This window comes from Aotus nancymaae, unplaced genomic scaffold (genome assembly GCF_030222135.1).
Source record: "Aotus nancymaae isolate 86718 unplaced genomic scaffold, 86718_ANA_hifiasm-v0.15.2.pri h1tg000029l, whole genome shotgun sequence".
Lineage (NCBI taxonomy): Eukaryota > Metazoa > Chordata > Mammalia > Primates > Aotidae > Aotus > Aotus nancymaae.
In genome coordinates this window covers 29,711,680-29,727,272 of record NW_026988442.1, presented here as the reverse complement: position 1 = coordinate 29,727,272, position 15,593 = coordinate 29,711,680, and the positions used below count along the sequence as shown (strand labels likewise).

The window sequence follows — 15,593 nt, the reverse complement described above, 5'->3', positions numbered from 1 at the left end:
CCTAGGAGGTGGTAAACAAATCCTACCACCCGTGTTTCAACAGAAGACTACACCATTCCTCCTGATCAAACCTAAAATTCCACTAGTCACAGTCAACCATCTTTTATTTGTATTTATTACTGAACAACAAATACACACAACATGAATGCACTTACTCCCACTAAACTGTGTACCTAAAAATGGCTAAAATGGTACATTTTATGTTTTGCATATTTTACCATAATTTTAAAAAAAAAAGGCCCCACTTCCCAGGTGAAAATAGGAGAGCAGACAACAGCAACAGAATTCTGGAAGCTGGAAATCAGGCTGATTAGTGGTTGGCACTTATGAGAAAGCACAATTACAAGTGAACAGTAGGAAAGCCAGAACCACCGCAGATTTCTACTCCAGAGTCCTCCAAAGGCTCTGGCTCTGCTCCCAGTCTGGAAGGAGGAGTGGGATTCCCTGCAGGGTACAAAGGTAGAGCCATCTGAGAACTTGGATTGCCATCTCATTCCCCAAGCTCCTTCCATGCTCCTCAGACTTCTGCAGAACTCTATAAAGATATGCTTTCTGGAAAAATGTAAACCAGAAGGTCTCTGAACTGCAGCAAGACTGCTGGCACAGTGGAAGATGTGAGTTCTCCACCAAAAACAGGGTAAGAGACTGGGCGCAATGGCTCAGGCCTGTAATCCCAGCACTTTGGGAGGCCAAGGCAGGCGGATCACGAGGTTAGGGGATTGAGACCATCCTGGCCAACATGGTGAAACCCTGTCTACTAAAAACATAAAAATTAGCTGGGCATGGTGGCGTGTGCCTGTAATCCCAGCTACTTGGGAGGCTGAGGCAAGAGAATTACTTGAACCAGGGAGTTGGAAGTTTCATTAGCTGAGATCATGCCAGAGTAAGACTCCATCTCAAAAACAAAACAAAACAAAACAAAACAAAACAAAACAAAACAAAACACCGGGGTAAGAGCAGCCATGCACAAGCCAAACCCCAGGAACTCGAGTCCTTTTCCCCATGAGACACTCATGCCGCTGGCAGCTAGACCCTTCTCCTCTGGGTAGGAGGCAGAGCAGCTCTAGATAATCTGACCACACAAAAGGCACAACCAAAAGATACTATCCTCAGAGTGTGCGACTGGCAGCCTCCCTAGAGGCCCTGTGGCCAGCACAGCGTTGACAGGCCCCATACACCTGCTCAAGGCTCTCATTCTCCTATAAGCCCGTACTCTCCATCATGTGCAGATACCTCTGGTGACCAGATATAACAGGAAAGTCTCTAATAGAAAAACAAAAAATAAAAACCAGAAAAAAAGCCCCTTGGAGGAAACAAACTGCAAAGAATAGAAAGATTTAAAATATATATTAATATATTCAGAAAGAAAAGATTCTTGTATCTATGTATTAAGAACGGAATGTTATCTAAAACAAAGACGTCTCTCAAAACTTAAAAACAAGATAGCAAAAAATGACAAGCTCAACTGAAGAATCAAATATAAGTAGAAGAAATCCCCCCTCCTAAGAAGGTAAAACCAAGAAAAAAAAACAGAAAATTAAGCAAACAAAAAAAAAAAACACAAGGAAAGAAAACATCAAAAAGTAATTCAAGAAAATCTCCCAGACCAATCTAGTACTCATCATAATGATAAAAACAGACCCATTCTAAGGCACATTAACTGCAATCCCAGAATTCTGGGGACAAGGAGAATGTTCTGTAAGTTTCTGGGAAGAAAAAGCAGTTCACTTTCAAAGGATGAGGTGATTAGCATAGCTTCAGACTTTGCAAGAACACTGAAAGCTGGCCAGCAATGAAGCAATGCCTTCAAGATCCTAAGAACAATGATTTCCAACCTGGAATTCTACACCTAGCCCAAGTCATGAAATGAGAAGGGACAATAAAAACATTCCAAGGTGGGTGGATTGCCTGAGGTCAGGAGACCAGCCTGGCCATCAGAGTGAAACCCGTCTCTACTAAAAATACAAAAAATTAGCTGGGTGTGGTAGGGGGGCGCCTATAGTCCCAGCTACTTGGGAGGCTGAGGCAGAAGAATAGCTTGAACCCGGGAGGTGGAGACTGCATCACTGCACTCCAGCCTGGGCAACAAGAACGTAACTCCATCTCAAAAAAAAAAAAAAAATTCCCTGACGTGTAAGGTCTCAAAAGCTTTATCATTCATGCTCCCCTTTTCCCAGTAACCCACTGGAGCACGTTTTCCATCTGAGTGATGAAATAAATCAAGAAAGAGAAAGATATAGGATACATGGGGAAAGGGTAAAGACCCAAGGGTGAACATAAAGGAAATTTCTGCAAAAATTGGAGGGACGGGCTGGGTGCACTGGCTCACACCTGTAATCCCAGCACTTTGGGAGGCCGAGGCAGGCGGATCACGAGGTCAAGAGATTGAGACCATCCTGGCCAACATGGTGAAACCTCGTCTCTACTAAAAATACAAAAATTAGCTGGGCGTGGTGGCGCGTGCCTGTAGTCCCAGCTACTCGGGAGGCTGAGGCAGAAGAATCGCTTGAACCCGGGAGGCGGAGGTTGCGGTGAGCCGAGATTGCGCCACTGGGCTCCAGCCTGGCGACACAAGACTCTGTCTAAAAAAAGACAAAACAAAAAGAACCCTGGAGGGACAAGATAACAGGGTGGCAACTACACAACAGACACGAGAATCGAGCAGGCTGGATTGGAAAAGTATGACTCAAGAGATAGCTGCATGAACATGCCGTACCGACCACAGCCTGGCGAGACTACCAAAGGAAAATGAGAAGACCTGAAGTCCAGGAAACTGGGTATCCAATAGAAAAGAAAAGCTCAAGATGACAGCTGTGAGTGGACAAGTCTATAGACCAACCGCCCAGATATATGGAGAATGGAAATTTCAAGTAGGATGTCTCCGAGGAAAAACCTGAAACTGAAACTGCTCAGTGACCTCTGGCCATGTGTGGCCAGTCTGAAGAGATGTCCTGTAAATGTAAAATACACACTGGATTTGAAGACTTAGTAACAAAATAAATAACAGTAAAATATCTCAAGTATTTTAAAATATTGATCATTTATTAAAATAACATTTTGAACAAACTAGGTTAAGTAAAAGATACTATTAATTTCATCTGCTTCTTTTGAACTTTTTTTACTATGGCTATAAGAAAAGGTAAAATCATGTATGTGGGTTGTATTATATGTCTACTGGAGAGCACTCACTGATCTTGTGGAAAATTGTTCTGAAAGGCTGTAAGAAGATATGGGAAGAATTAGCAAAAGGTACAAAGAAAACTATGCAAAAAAAAAAAAAGACAATTATCATGGGGGTGTGGTGGCATGTGTCTATAATCTCAGCTACCTGGGAAGCTAAGGCAGGAGGATAGCTTGAGCTCAGGAGTCTGAGATTAGTCTGAACAACATGGCAAAACCCCACCTCTACAAAAAATACAAACATCAGCCTGGCATGGTGGCAAGTGTCTGTAGTCTCAGCTACTCAGGAGGCTGAGGTGGGAGGACTGCTTGAGCCCTGGAGTCCTGGTCTGCGTGCGTTATGCTGACTGGGTGTTGGCACTAAGTTTGGCATCAATGTGTTGACCTCTCAGGAATTCGGGACCACCAGCTTCCCCAAGAAGCAGTGAATGGGCCCAGGTTGGAAATGGAGCAGGCGGAAATTCCTGTACTGATCAGCAGTGGGCTCACACCTGTGAAGAACCCCTGAACTCTAGTCTGGGCAACAGTAAGACCCCATCTCTTTAAAAAACAAACTGGAGAAAAAAATTTAAAAGGCAATTGTTAACAATGGAAATAATGTTTAAAAAAGAAAGGCAGTACAGTAGAATACCATCTGTGACTATGTGCAGAGGCAAATAATGCAAACAATGAGTACTGATTTAACCAAAAGGTCAAACATTGGGAGAAAGGAGAGGTGAAGCAGAAGGGTGAAAAAGCAAAGGGGATGGCTGTTTAAGAAAACAAAAGCCTCCACCTTAATAATGGTCTAGATTGCTATATCAAAAGAAACATTTTGAGCTGCACACAGTGGTATGTGCCTGTAGTCCCAACTACCTGGGAGGCTGAGGCAGGAAGATTGCTTGAGCCCATGAGTTTGAGGCTGCAGTGAGCTATGATGGTCCCACTGTGCTTCAGCCTGGGCAACAGAGTTAAGACCCTATCTTTGAAAAATAATAAAAACAATTTATAAGTTAAAAAAAGATAAACATTTTGCTTAGAAATATGGAGATATATACAAGCTGTAATCAATCAGCTGCTCGAAGATTGGAAGTGGTGGTTGATGAGGAGAAAGACCAGCAAAATGGTCATAGGTGGCAAACCACCAGAATTTTTGTTTTTTTGAGATGGAATTTTGCTATTGTTGCCCAGGCTGGAGTGCAGTAGTGCAATCCCAGCTCACTGCAACCTCCACCTCCTAAATTCAAGCGATTCTCCAGCCTCATCCTCCCAAGTAGCTGGGACTACGGGCATGCACCACCAGGCCTGGCTAATTTTGTATTTTAGTAGAGACAGGGTTTCACCATGTTGGTCAGGCTGATCTCAAACTCCTGACTTCAGGTGATCCACCCGCTTTGGCCTCCCAAGCTGGTGGGATTACAGGTGTGAGCCACTGCGCCCAGCCAAACCACTGGATTTTATCATAAACCGACTGTGGTACTATTTGATTTGAGTCATGTGCATATTTAACTTGGATTTTTTAAAAGTTCACATTCTGCTATTCTGCTTATTTATTTACAAAACTATAAAATGGCAGGGAAGAGTTTTTGACTCATACTAGAGACCAGCTAATAACAGAATCCCAGCACTTTGGGAGCCGAGGTGGGAAGACTGCTTGAGCCCAGGAGTTCGAGATCAGCCTTGGGCAACAAAGTGAGACCTCGTCTCTACAATGAATTAAAAAAATTAGCCAGTTGTGGTGGCGTGCACTTGTGGTCCCATCTACAGAAGGGGTTGAGGCAGGAGGATCACTTGAGTCCAGGAGATCGAGGCTACAGTGACCCATAAATGCATCACTGCACTCTAGCCTCTCCAGCTTGGGCAACAAAGTGAGACCCTGTCTCAAAAAGAAAAACAAACTCACATGAAAAAAACAACAGCATGATGACAGATTACAAACCTACCTAAGAGTAAAGAAATTAATCCGATAGTAACACATCCATTGCATCACTTAGGATGAGATTAAGCTTTCAGGGAAATGCTATATAGTACAGAAAAAAAAACTTGAAAGAGTAAAAATCTAAGTCTTAAATTTGTTTTTCTACTTATCATTTGGAAGCATTCAGCAGTGAGTACAAATTCTGCCCTTGAAGTGAAAAACAATCTGGTCAGTGCAGCTGGTGTGACTGGATGAAGATGTAAGAAATATCTGATACAGATAAACCACTGGGCTAACGAATATTTACCCAGAGCAAACAAGGGCCAAAATGTCTATAACAATTGCAACTGATTTTATTCAGCCAAAAGGATTATTCATATGTATTTTTTTTTTTGGTATGTGTGTACATGCCTGAGAGAGAGAAAAAAAAAGGAAAAGGTGGAGATGTCATTTAATAAAGACATTGGGAAAATAAAAGGTAACCACATAATACTTTTTAAAAAAACAGATTTTAAAATTAAGGTATACTCAGAGTAAAATGCACATATCTTAAGTATGTACTTGAATAAACTTTTAAAGCCGCCTTCGAGGTATACTTTACAAATAATAAAATACACCCACTTAAGTGTTCAGTGATTTTTAAGCAATGTCTACACCCATGTAACTATCAATGCAACCAAAATACAAAACATTTCCATAACCCCAAAAAGTTCACTTGGGTTTCTGGTTCCAGTCAATTCAACCTTCTACTCCCACCCACAACTGCCACCCAAGGCAACCACAGGTCTGCTTTACATTGTTCAAATTTTTTTCCATACCAGCTAACTTATTGCAGTTACTAGCATAAAGTTTGTATAATACTCCTTTGAATTCTCTGTTTTTCTTCCTGGTACTGTTAATTTGTATGTCTTCTCTTTTTTCTTGGCCAGTTTAGCTAGAAATGTATACATTTTCTTGACCTTTTACAAAGAATCAGCTTTTCATTTAATTGATTTTCTCTGCTCTTTTATACTTCACTAACTTCTACTCTTATCTTTACTATTTCCTTTCTTCTTTGGATTTAATTGTTCTTTTTCTAATTTCTTACAGACAGCATGTAGGTGGGTCATGCTTTTTCAATCTAATCTGACAATCTTCATCCTTTAATTCAGTTATTTAGAACATTTACATTAAATATAATTATTGACATGGCTAGATTTAAATCTGCCATCTTGCTAGTTGTTTAGTTGCTTTCTATTTGACTCATTTGATCTTTGTTCCTTTTTTCCTCTATCTCTACCTTCTTTTGGATGATTTTCTTTTTTTGCATCTATCTTATCTCCACCACTGGCACATTAGCCATATCTCTTTATTTTTTAGTGGTTCTATTGGGTTTACAATATGCATTTAATTCATAATGGTCTACTTTCAAATAATAGCGCATTACCAAAAATGTGATGACAGCATTTGTCCATTCATCCTTTATGCTATTATCATACATTTTTACTTCTACGTTATAATGTATTTTTATTTTTCTTTAATTGTATCTTAAATTTTAAAATAAAAAAGTAATTTCATATTTATCTATATATGTCACTTTAGCGTCCTCATTCTTTTGTATATATCCAAATTTCCATCTTTCATCATTTCTCTTCTGCTTCAAGGACTTCCTTTTTTTTATGCTAGTGTGCCGGCAACAAATTCTCTTGCCTTTATTTTTTCCCCAAATAAGTCTTTATATCACTCTTTTTTTTTTTTTTTAATTTTTATTTATTTTTTTTAAAGATAAGGTTTCACCATGATGGCCAGGCTGGTCTTGAACTCCTGACCTCAGGTGATCCACCTACCTTGGCCTCCCAAAGTGCTAGGATTACAGGTGTGAGCCACCGTGCCCAGCCGCCTTTTTTTTTTTTTTTTTTTTAAGGGAAGGAGAGAGACATGATTTTGCTGTTGTCCAGGCTGGAGTGCAGTGACGCAATCCGAGCTCACTGCAGTCTTGAACTACTGCACTCAGGCAATCCTTTGGCCTTAGCTTCCAGACTAGCTAGGATTATAGGTGTGAACCATACATCTGGCTAATTTATTTCATTTTATTTTTTGTAGAGACAGGGTCTGGCTATGTTGCCCAGGCAGATCTCAAGTGATCCTCCTGACTCAGGCTCCCAAAGTGCTGGGATTGCGGCATGGGCATAGTGCCAGGCCTATTGTGGTTTTATTTTGCTGAAGGTTTGTTGAAATTCTTGAATCTGTAGTTTTACTGTTTTTAGTAAACTTGGAAAAAATTTGAACATTATTCCTTCAAGTATTTTGGGGGCAGACTTCAACACAGATGTTATTAGTTTAATGTTGTTCCATATGTCATTGAGGCTCCCTGCAATCCATTTTTTTTTCTGGACCTCACTTGCTTATATTCTCACATAGATGTTCACTGTGTTTTTCTTCTGCAGTGCCTAAACTGCTGTTAATCCTATCCAGCTAAATTCTCATTTCAGATATTGTATTCTTCTTCTTTAGAAATGGTATTTGGTTTTCTTCGATTATCCTTATTGTGTTGTTTTTCTTTAAATCTACTGAGTTATTTGTAATTGCTGTTTTACTGTCCTTATCTGCTAATTTATCATCTGTCATTTCTGGGCTTGTTTCTAATGTCTGATTTTTCTCCTAGCTACGAATCACATTGTTTATTACTTTTTGCATATCTGACAATTTTTGGCTGAATGTTTCTACCAAATATCCTATGTATTACAGAAGCCTCTCTCTCTCCATTCTGGCTGGTGCAAACTTGAATGGGTGCTGGAATTACCCATTCCCCAACAATTGTTCTTTATCCAGCTCATGAAGATACACCCTACAAAGTGTATACTGTATCCAGTCAGACTCAAAGTGATCCCTTTGCAGATTTTTGGAGTTCTTTCTGTCATAGCCTGCTCATCCTCAGTACCTTGCTCTGCAAATCCAAGCCATTTCAGCCTCCTTGAGTCCCAATCTCTGCCTCCTAAACTCAGCAAGATTGTCAGGCAGGAAGTTCATCCTAGGGCTCATCTTATATCCCTTTCCAGTCTACTGAGGTAATGCTTTTATTATCCCTCTATAGTTTTCGTATTAGTCACTAGATAAAAATTAGATTTCAGAGTGTCAACATTTATTCAACAAATATAAAAGGCCTACTGTGTGTCAGGCACTGTTTTGAATATTGGAGCTACAGCAAAGAACCAAACATAAAAATTCCTTCCTTAATAGAATTTCCCTTCTGAGAGAGAGAGAGAGAGAGAGAGTGAGAGAGAGTGAGAGAGAGAGAAATATGTCAGCAGATAAGTACTAAATTAAAAAATGAAGTAGAGGAAATAAAAGGAGAAAGTTGGGCAGGTTATTTTAAGTAGGATGGTCACAAAAGACCTTCCAGTAAAAGTGACACTGGAAGAGATCTGATGAAGGTGAGGGAGTGAGCCATGGGAATGTTCTGGGGGAAAATATTCCAGGTAGGAAGATGCTTGGCATGTCTGAGGAAGAAAAGAAAGCCACTGTGGTTGGAGTGAGGGAACAGTGATGGAGACGAAGCTGCAGGTCAGGGAGAGTATGTTGGATCCCAGAACAGGTATATTAGCACTACACAAGGCTAATTTTTTAAAAAAAATCTTTTTTGTAGAGATGGGGTCTCATTATGTTACCCAGTTTGAGGCTGGTCTCAAACTCCTGGGCTCAAACAATTCTCCAGTCTCAGCCTCCCAAAGTGCTGAGATTTCAGGCCTGAGCCATTGCACCTGGCCAAGGATTTCTGATTACAACAATAAGAGGATCCTTCTGGCTGCTACAAGCAGATGAGGCTGCAGGGGTCAATGGTGTAAGGAATGATACAGTCAGCAAGCTAAGGCAACGATGCAGCAAAGGATGCTGGTGGCTGAAACCAAAGTGTCAGTAACAGAAGTGGTGAGAAGGAGTCAGTTTCTAGATAATTTATTAGAAACCACAGTTTCTGGTGAATCCCTCATCTTTCCTTACTTTAGAATGGTATATGGAAAACATACGCACACTCTGAGCACAAGCCTTTATTTCATTTGGTAAGATAAAATGCCAGGCTTAGAGTCTTAAAATTGAGGGGTGATAGGACCTATACAATTAAAGATAACTATAACATTAGTGGTTTGGAAGAAAGTAAGTAGATTACTGTACCATAACACTTTACAGAATTACAGCAAAACAAGATTTCTGTATTCTACAACTGTATCATAGGTAAGCTAACTTTCCAACAGCTACAGAATAAGCAGATTTAATGAACACATTTAACTAGCTTTTCACTATAAAATGTCCCCAGAAGAAGTTTTATTATGCTAACCAAAATTAAATAAATACTTCTAATTTACTGAATGTGTAAAATTTCCACAAAGAAAACAAAATAAAAGGCTTTAAAACCTATGATCAGATGACTGCTGGGTAAATTGATGAGCCAAACCAAAAGGGAATAATAAAGCTGCCATGAAACAGATTCCCAGAAGAGTCCCCTAAATGAAAACACTGAAGATGTCAGGAATCATTCCATGTGTGCCTCAGCATTTCAGGGCTAGATCACACCAAATTAGTAATTATACCAGTGGGAAACGAAATCTATCAACAGATAACAAACAGATTCTTTACAGATCCCTCCTTCCCCTGGTCCAGGCAGAGAGAATAATGTAATAGAATAAAACGTTACACATCATAGATGTCAAATGTGTATGGCTCTCCCAAAGTCCAAGCCTGATCATGTGCTCCTGAAGCAGGCGTGGGTGTGGCCGAAGCTTACAGGTAAATGGTTTCCATTTTGCTGTATCATTTTATATAGACATCAGGCACTCAAAGTGATCTGAATCATTTCTGTGGTAAATCATTTTCATGAGAGAAAAAAGCAAGTCCTTCCAAAGTTATGATTTAGCTAGGCTAGAAGATTCACAAACACTTGATCAAGTTTAAACAAAGCATCTGCTGAGCTGGAGATTTTAAAGGGGGCAAGGAAGTGAGCAGGGCAGAAACCTTCTTCACCTGAATAGTTTCTACAGCTCTTCCTCATTTCCCATCTTCCCCAGCTCATTTAAGAAGGTAACAGATGATCTCCCAAAGAACACAAAGGGGTAACATACTTATAAAACTCTGGTAACAGAATAAAGTAGAGCCTGGAGTTAATTAATTTTTATATTTATTCAGGAAAGCTCATTATCCATTATTCAAACACCTCCCAAATTCAATTAGGCAAAAAGTCAAACTTCGGTGAAAAGCTGACAATGTTTGATTAGAGATTTCTATTTCTCCTGAAAACACACAGGCGTAAAAGCCAGTCTAGCCTTGCAGAAACATTTCTGTGTTTATATTAAGCACTTCATTAAGTGAAGCATAGCAATCTGGGTTTAACACCCTCCTCCTCAGTCCACAACTGGGTGAAATATCTCTTACTGGCTCCATGGTAAAATGCATTACTCACTTTAAAGCTATTTGCCAAATGAAGAAGTAGAGAGAGCAACCCATTCACAGTCAGGAGTCTGAGAAGAAGGGCTGAGACTCTCACCTTAGTGTCCTCTCTTAACAGGCCCAGGCCCAGGCTCAGAGCAGACACTCAACGTAATTTTGTTAACTGAATTAATGGATGCTTCTAAAGGTTCCCAAAGCTTAAAGGGTCCTTAACACTATACCAACATTCTTTACTTTGCAGAACAGAAGTGCTCCTGAAAGGGAATATGTATAAGCAAATGTCTGATCCAATCCTATTTTCTCAATTACTTGTTACAAAATGGAAGTTACTGAAATTACTTTTACTTATTTTTGGCAGTTGACCCACACAGCCTCCTGACCAAACAGTGCCAAAATAGTTACTAAAACATGGATTCAAAGCAGAAAGTCATTTTTGAGTGGTTTTGACTGTGATGTCTGTTTTAGAAGTCTAATGAAAGAAAAAATTCCATGGGTACCTTTTACTCATTAGAACCTGAGGGAACTACAAAGTCCCTTAGCACCCATCACATCTTCTAAGCTCTCCCGGAACCTCCATTCTACAAATGGTTGTCTAATTTGATTGTTTGAGTTGTTACCTGGTTCTTTAGGGAAGCTACCAGCTCTCAGAAATGTGCAGACAGAGCCAGATTGAAGGGAAATGCAGAAGTAGAGTAAAGGCAATGATTTAAAATGCAGTAAGTGTACACGCAGGGTGTACATTTCCTGGAACTTTTGCAGTAGTCGCTGAATAGGAAGATATATATAGCAGAGGGTGCAGTGGCTAGCATAAAATTTTAGAGACCAGATCTTCAAAGTAATTCATGTTGAACAAATTTTGTTAATCACAAATCTCATAAATGAGAAAATTTGTGTAACCAAGTATACTCTGAGAGAAATACACAAATCATCAGAGACTCAATGTCTTTCAACTCAAAAGCAATGTTATATTCTTCATATATGAAGATTAATGAAACAATATAATTTACTATAAAAACCTTAGGAAAATATTTTTATTTATGTGTACATTCATATAAGCAATATGAAATAAATCATATTATTATTATTAAATGCCAAGATACACTCACTGTTTAATAGAAAATGCTTAAAATTAAGCTAATCAGTACCAAGTCTGTTTTGGTTTAAATTTTAAGATAACTGTATACTAAATAAAAACAGATACTAAAAAGCAAACCATGCATCTCAGAATCTTACGTTGTAGTTGAATGAGAAATAGGGGTCGAGGGGAGGAAGGAGCGAAACTGGTCAGCATTGAAACAAAGGAACAAAAATGGCAGCAGGATACCAATCAACCATCCCTGCCACAGCTGGAGGAAGCGTTGGGTCTGCTTGTACAGTGGTCTGGGGCAAGGTTAATACATAATGGAGTTACAAATCACTAACAGAACAATTATGTGCACTTGGAAAACTATGTGGGGAAAAAACAATCAATTGCTTTACAAACTCCCCACAAATCAAGGGACAAGGGCAGGAATGGGGAGTATGAAAAGCCTTTCATGAAACTGGCATGGGGACCTTCTGGTGGAGATGGTGGGGCTGGTTTCACGCTCTGATGTACACTCACTGCTCAAAACATAAAACAATGGTCAATTAAATTTAGAGAAAACCATAAAGGCACAGTTAGGCTCAAAAACAGCATGAGAATGAGCATGAATGAAAACGAAACAAAAGGCTCCCAACTCAAAATGACCTACAAGCAAGGAATCAAACACAGAAGGTAACTAGTTAGCTCTACAAATGATAACCAACAAATCAACTAGAAGAAAACATTCATTCCATATAGAATTTATTGTATAGCTATTGTCGGCGGCTTTCAAAAAAAACGTACTTGGGCTGGGCACAGCAGCTCACACCTGTAATCCCAGCACTTTGGCAGGCCAAGGCAGATGGATCACTTGAGGTCATGAGTTCGAGACCAGCCTGGCCAACATGGTGAAACCCTGTCTCTACTAAAAATACAAAAATTAGCTGGGTGTGGTGGCATGCACCTGTAATACCAGCTACTCTGGGGGCTGAGGCAAGCGAATCACTTGAACACGGGAGGCAGAGGTTGCAATGAGCTGAGATCGTGCCACTGCACTCCCGCCTGGGTACAACACAGCAAGACACCATCTCAAATTAAAAATAAATAAACATAACTTGGCCAGGTGCAGTGGTTCACACCTATAATCTCAGCACTCTAGGAGGCCAAGAAGGGCAGACCACATGAGCCCAGGAGTTCAAGACCAGCCTGGGCAACACAGTAAGACCCCATTCCTACAAAAATTTTTTAAAAAATTAGCTGGGTGTGGAGGCTGTCACACTTGTAGTCCTAGCTACCTGGGAGACTGAGGTGTGAGGATTGCTTGAGTCCAAGCAGTTGAGGCTGCAGTGAGCTATGACTATGTCACTGCACTCCAGCCTGGTGGCAGAGTGAGACCCTGTCTCAATAAAAAAAGAAAGAATAAAATAAGCAAATAAATATATGTAAGATAAGAAATACATGAAGGAATCATGTATAAAAAAGATGTTATGGATACAAACGGGAAGAATTAAACCAGAACAAAGAGATGTGACTGAAGAAGTGACAAATCCTGGAAATAAAATGAATCATGAAAAATTTTTTAAAAACCTCAAGAGATAGGATAAATGCTAGATTAAACCCAGTCAAAGCATGAGCAAATTGAAAGCTACTATAGAGGAATTTGCCCAGGATGCAGCATGAAGAATTATGAAACACATGGAGCAGTTCAGAGACACAGGCGATAGACAGACTCCAGTCCACACTCAAAATCAATCAGCACTGAGACATGGAGGCAAATGGTCAGGCTCAGGATGTTGAGAATAAAAAATATTCAAAGTAAATGACAATATTATTTGGAGGCTTAATAGAGCATTAACATGGTCATTGACTTAATTTTTTAAAACTCTATGGTTATGTAGCCATTTAAGATACGAAACTCTTAAAAATACAATAAAAAGGGACCCTTATCATTGATGGTGACCCTAAATCATTTACAAAAAACAAAGTCACTTTATATATGTGTGGCTAATTGCTATTTTTGATTCTCTGAGGCCTGATGCAGTTTCAGAACTGAAAAATTATTTTCCACCTAGAATAATGAGATTCATCTGGAAATGGCACATCCTAACTTTAAGAAAATACTGTTAGTAGTGAAAGCAACATTTTGACATGGTGGTCTACTACTGAAAAATTTTAATGCAGATAAAATGTATTTGGGCCTTAAACCAGAATTCAGAAGCAGCACACTGACTTCATTATAGTAAGCTACTGGAGCCTTTGTTTATATTATTTATACAAAGAATTAGAATAGAATCGTTATCAAAAGATAAAAATTGCTTTTACAAGTGTCCCTGACTTTAAACATTATTTTTACAGTCCTTAATAGTGTCTGCTTTTAAAAAATCACTTACATTTTCTGTTAAATGTCATGAATTTCACCTTGGGTAGAAATCAATAGGCAGAAAATGAATCAGACTTACAGTAATTGATGTCAATAAATGATATTGGAACCACTATTTTTTTTTTTTAAATGCTGAGAACCACAAAACCATTCCTGTAAGAGAACAGTCTAAAAAATTAAATCTACTTTCACTTCTGTTTTGTTTACCTTCTGCTTTCCATAATGACAGCCTAAGAACTTCAGGCCCTGGGCTCTGGCTGTTTGCCAGAGGACAGTGGTACAGTTGATTGAGGACATACATAGTTGGCAGACATCTGAAAGCTCACAGCTTTCCTTACTGGGAAGCAGACTACCAATCACCAGCTTCTGCCCTCCACAGTCCCAGGGAGAATGGTACCATAGGAATCCACATGATACTTCTACTCTGAAATATGGAGAACCATCCTCACAAAACTGGGATGATACTTTGGTGCACAATTTGGGAGTGTGAATGGGAGGAAAAGAGAACATCAAAATGAAACTGGCTTTGGTTAAGAGTTTCTTTTATATTCCAAGAGCAGCATAAGATTCTGCTACAGAACCAAGGAAAAGGCATATGTATTATTATCAACCAAATGAGTTTATAAAGTACTTTCTAGACATAGTGTATTTTTCCACTCACCATTTGAGGGGTAAGGATGAAGAAGGAACAAAAAATAAAATATGACCAATGCCCAAAATTATTTGAAGTGAGCGTGCTTCAGTGAAGCCACAACAATAAAACAATAAAAAGACAATTTGGGGAAGAGAGGAAGCAAGCAACCAAGCTTCTCTGTGTGGCTTTCCAAAGAATTCCCATGCGCATTAAGAAAGCAACGTTTAGATTCAATGCATGAATCCCTTCAATTCATCCAAATATCGACTGAGCACTAACTACGTGGCAGGCACTAAGCTTATGAAGATTAATAAGAAAGACGAAAGTCCTGCCCTCACAGAGAAGACAGCCAAACAGATGTCTGAGCTAGGTGCTGTTACGTGTAACATTCACAAACACTACCATCTCCCCTGCCAACAAGTGTCCCAAATACTTGTTGGATCTAATCACTTCTTTTTTTGGACACAGGATCTGTCTCACTCTGTCACCCAGGCTGGAGTGCAGTGGCATGATCAGGGCTCACTGAAGTCTCGGACTTCCAGGGCTCGGGTGATCTCCCACCTCAGCCTCCTGAGTAGCTGAGACCATAGGCACCACGCACTATGTTCCACCATGCCTGGTTCATTGCTTCTGTTTTTTGTAGAGACAGGGAGTCTTGCTATGTTGTCCAGCTGGTCTTGAACTCCTGGGCTCAAGCGATCTGCCTGCCTTGGCCTCCCAAAGTGCTGGGATTACAGGTGTGAACAACTGAGCCCAGCCTGCTCACTCTAATAAAGGCAGAATGAATGATTCGAAGGCCACAATCTCTAGCTGCACCTGCATCTTCCTCTTTGCTTCTTCCTGGGGATTAAGAGTTCTGGCACTGAAATGTGCCTAAGAACAATGGTACCAGGCTGTACAAATAAAACCACATGTATCACACATTATTGAGCAGTTTAAGGATAACTTGGTCTACAGACAGATTTCTCATCTTTTTCAGGGTAATCCATGAGGAAGATGCAACTCCACTAACACAGAGCTA

The 15,593-nt window shown here is 39.8% G+C and overlaps 1 protein-coding gene across 1 annotated transcript in view; it reads right to left on the bottom strand.

Annotated features, from left to right (window-relative positions):
• The window catches only part of PTPN1 (protein tyrosine phosphatase non-receptor type 1), a 75,161-nt gene that overhangs the window by 23,507 nt on the left and 36,061 nt on the right, over positions 1 to 15,593 (bottom strand). The window lies entirely within an intron of this gene.